Raw genomic sequence first — 5,075 nt, forward strand, 5'->3', positions numbered from 1 at the left:
ATTTAAATTATTTATATTCTTAATAAATATATTTAGCCTTTTATATAAAAAAAATGCCCACTATTTTTGTTCCCAGTTCCACTTATTGCCCCTTCCAGCCTTGCACTCTTGGAAACTTGATATGTGCATTTTTATAGAGAAAAGTCTATCTGTCATCCTAATTATTAATAAGTTATTGGAATCCTCAGTCTAAAAAAGTCGGTACAATTATTTATTTTTGAATGTTTTTGTTGTGAATATATAATATAGCACATTGAGAGTTATCTTCTTATATATTCCGAAACCCTAAGTTTCGGATAGGATCCGTGTAAAATCAAACTGTTTCCTGTATTCTTTATGTTCATTTTGATTTTATAAATCATAAATACATGTTAATATTAAAAATAGTACCTACTGCTTTTTATCAAACTTATCTTAATTAAAATGTATAAGTTTTGCTACTGGTTAATAAGATAACAAAATCATTTGGCTATTGTATTGTCATTACAAAAGTGGTAACAAATTTTGATCTTCAAGGTATTTTTGGTGACAATCTATTTTTTCCTATCATTAAATTTTGTTACAAAATGTAACTTGATTTTGTAATATTTTTTTTCTTTAGTTACAAAAGCAAAATAATTATTTTGTAACAATTTTTTTTAATACAAATTGCATGCATAATTTATTAAATTATTTTTTTAATTAACTAATATATTAACTATTTTACTAAGAAAGTCTACATTTATATAATATGTAAAAACATACATAATTCAAACATGCCTCATTTAGCTAAAATTGTTTTAAAACAAAATATTAGTGAGTACATTGATTAGTTCTACAAGTTATATGTCTTGCACAAGTTCAACCAAAAGTTAAAAGTTCTAACATAGATTAGTGTCTCTATAAATAAAAATATTCTTGAGCCCTCAAGGTAGCATGTGGTCACCATTTCAGCACTCCTGTAAATAAGAAAAACCGAAACAAAAAATTAGAAACAAGATATAACACTAATTATAATTTTTTCCATTAAGTTTTATCCAAAATGTTTAAAAAAAATTTGGGCAAAACCTCCCCTAAAACTTGGATATTTCCATCGTCTACGGTTTCAACAAAAACAACCAATTCACAACTTATTTTTCAGCCAATACACAACCAAATTTATCAAACCAAATTTAGGCATGAAGTTAAAATGAACTTGAATATGCCATATAACTAACCATTAGCAACTGTGCTCCTTTACTCTTGCCTTTTGTATTGTATCACAATATATGGATCTATTTTGCCTATTAAACACAAAAAATAAATTATAAAAACTTGTTAGCATATTTATTAGCATAGTTAGAATGTTTATTAAATAATACCATCCATTTGAGTATTAAAAAGAAAAGAATTAACACAAAAAAGAAATTAGGAGAATATATAAAACCAAGTATAACATATCCAGATTCTTTGGTAAGTATAACAAATAGTAACACATGACACTTGGTATTTATATAAAACCAAATAAAAATTATCCAGATTCTTTGGTAAGCAAGAGCATCTAGTGTACAACGAAAATCAACATACTAGTCACTGAACAAATTCAATCAAAAAAAGGAGAATAGCAAAACAAAACAAAATAAATAAATAAAGGCATATTAAATAAAGGATAGAAGATGTTGGAAGGCTCACCGTGCGGATGCTGACAACATTAGACTGAGCTTTCATAATCTCGACATCACGCTCTTGTTGCTGCTTTCAATCAGAAAGCAAGGTCTCATCCTGTACAAGTTTTAAATTAGAACTGATCCATGAACTGTTGATAGCAACTAAACAAATTGTACAATAATAATATTAATCTATGGTGATACCTGAGGTAGCTGTATAGTCACTCTGTTTGGAAAAAAGGCGACCAAGTTGCTTCATTACTTTTGGTATTTCTTTACTCCTATCATGCAGTCTACCAAAATTATCCTGCACAAAGTTAAATACCAAATTACAATAGTTCAATAATCAATAATTCCTGAAGGAACCATGACAAAAAGTTAATATATATAATCAATAATCAATAGGTCATTAATAAAGTAAGAAAACATAATTATGCAACATTTACTTCAAAGCTTTCTTAGTCCCTACTTCAATCAAAATTGTATCACTTCATTAAAGCTGTTTTTCCATCAAATTTTCTATATACAGTGCCTAACCTTGGCCCTTAAAAGGTATTTTAAGGATGGAAATTAAAGAACCAAAACTGGGAGCAATAAGATAATGATTGACAACTGGTAATAAACGAGGCAAAATTAGTTGGCACAAAATCGGGAGCAATACAGTTTACACGAGTGTTTAGGGCCATCTCAGCAGCTAAGGCCTATGCAGCATATTACGAATAATTATCAAACTTAAAAACAAGAAGATATATGCAGTTTTGTTAGATGTTCAAGGAACACTTTGCAGGGCAAGTGAAGTACCTACTTTGGTAAGTCCAAAAAGGGCTGTTTTGGTCACTTCATACATAGACATAGAAGCAGGAGGATTGAAGCCAGCGACGGAGGAAATAATAACCACAGATGAGCCTTTGTGCAAGTGAGGAGCTGCATCCTGCAAGAACATAAAGGTTGTTAACACATCAATTAGAACATTAGCTCATAACAACAAACAATTGACAGCTTGAACTAATTTACCTTGAGAAGAAGTATAGAGGCCTTAACATTAATCTCCTAAAGCTTGTCAAGAACAGAGTCTTTGGTTTACAAAATAGGGTCAACAGAAGGATTTACAGCTGCGTTTGACACAGTCACATCTATATTTCCACACTTATGTAATGTTCAACAGCATATTCAACAGCATTCAAACAAATTTTAATAAAGGATAATGCATTCGATAACAATGAATAGAAAAGGGTGACCTGTGCGATTTTTTGAATCAAATCCTTTCTCTGTTGATCGTTGGAGACATGGCAAATAAGGGCCAAAACTTCAATTTCTTTAGCCCTAAGTTTCTCTGTAGCATCGTCAACATTTTGCTGTAGAAACAAGAAAATTGAGTAATGAATATAATTAATTGGAGGCAAAGAGGAAGAGAAAGGGAAAAGGACCTGCTGGCGAGAAGAGATGACGACGGAAGCACCTTCCAAGCCCAACCTTTCAGCTATGGTGAAGCCAGTTCCAGATGGAAAAGGCGATACGGAGCACAGGGGGTTCAGCCAGCAGCGGTGGTGGCTCCCCGTCTTCCCTTCTGTTCGCATTCCCTCACCCTCAGACTAGATCGGCGGTGACTGGGCTCATCAACGACGGCGGCGACGAATGGAATCGGCGGCGACGAAGGGAATCGGTAACGACGAAGACGGCTTGAACAGCGGCAGTACCTTCTCCTCCTTCTCCTTCCTCGGCTCGCACCTCTCTCTTCTCTGCGCGACACGACGGCGCGGCGGCAGTGACGCCCGCCGGCGTCGTCCTCACTCTTCTCTCCCCTTCTTCCTATGAATCCCTCTCCTCTCTACCCTTTCTGTGCTGCTATGTGTGTTTCAAGCTTGATGAGTTTGCTGAGGGCGTTTAGGTTTGGGGAAGGGCTGCGGCTGGGAGATGAGTGAGGGTGGATTAGGGTTTTGAATAAAAATAGATCTAGGGGTAGTTTTGTAATTTCAAATAAAAGTGGGGATAATATAGTAATTAGAAATAGATTTTACTCCAACAATAATAATGTATAAAAATACTATTTATTCATCAATTTTACAAATTAATTTCAATAAAATGTTCAAATCCAAAAATTAGAAATAATATAATTAATTTTTCTATTTTCCAAAGCAGCAGTATTAATATTTTAAATATTAATTACTTACTCCAAATCATATAAAATTCTTATTATTTCATAATTACCAACTTTATAATTTAAATATAGAAAATAATCCAATAATTATAAAATTGAATAATAATCTTAATTTATTTCAAATTCAATTAATCAAAACTTGTTCTAATTATCTTTAATAAAATAATTTCTGAAATTAAGACTATAAATAACTATATGATTTGAGACTTGATCATAATAAGATTTTTCAAAAGTTTTGGGTCTTACAGATATGGCGGTGGTGATGGCGGCGGCGATGGAGGCAGCGACGGCTGCGAGCTTTAGGGTTGAAGCTAGCCTTTTGCACATTTTCACGAGATATTCTCTCTCACACTGCGACGGCTGAGAGCTTTAGGGTTTGTTTGGAGGGGTTGAGAATTTTAATTATGTATAACAACTTGTAATGTTGTTACAAAACATTATTCTTTTGTAACAATAAAAAATTATTATTACAAAATATTATTTTTTTGTAACAATTTTAAATTTGATACAAATTTTTTGTTACAAATATTCCATTTTCTTGTAGTATTGTTATAATTTAGTTGTCACGGAATTATAGATCAGATATTAGTCTTAAGAGTAGATATGTTACTTTAGGTATGATTCTTTATCTTAAGGGTAAAGTATTAAATTGGTCTTTTATATTTGGGTGTAATCTTGTTTTGATTTTTGAGGTTTAAAGTGTTCTATTTGAATCCAAAAAAAAATTTATTTAGTTTCAATGTATGTAGTTCCACCTAGGGGTGGCAAACGGGATAAAACCCGCTGGGCCGGCCTGCGTAACCCACCAAAAAGTGGGACCGCCGAATAACAAAAGCCCGCCTAACCCGTACCGCTTAAACCGTGGACTTTGACGGGGCGGGGCGGACTTTCCCGGCGGGCTAATAATTTTTTTTATAAAAGGTTGACCATATTTTTGGCCAAAAGCCCAGAATCGACCTTCCATACAACCCGACCTGCCCCCAATGAAACCCTACCCGCCCCAAATCCTAATTGCAGCCTCCTCAATTCAGTCCTCACTCCTCACCACTCGGCTACTATGACAGTCACTCTCACTCTCTCCCACTCACAACTCACAAGTCACAAGTCACAACACAGAGCTTCAGCTTCTCCAGTCTCCTGCAGCTGACCGCTCCCCACCGTACTACGTTTGGCACCATTGCCGTGCGTCCTTACTCCTCACGCTCGCAGTCTCACACAGACAGCAAAGTCGCACCCAGGCCCCAGCAGTTGCGGTACTCCTCGTCACCGTCGCTTTTCGGTTCTCCTGGGTT

General features: G+C 34.5%; 1 pseudogene; it reads right to left on the bottom strand.

Moving 5' to 3' along the window:
* On the bottom strand, positions 1,928–4,110 carry LOC107640040 (annotated as a pseudogene).

This window comes from Arachis ipaensis, chromosome B05, assembly GCF_000816755.2.
Source record: "Arachis ipaensis cultivar K30076 chromosome B05, Araip1.1, whole genome shotgun sequence".
NCBI lineage: Eukaryota > Viridiplantae > Streptophyta > Magnoliopsida > Fabales > Fabaceae > Arachis > Arachis ipaensis.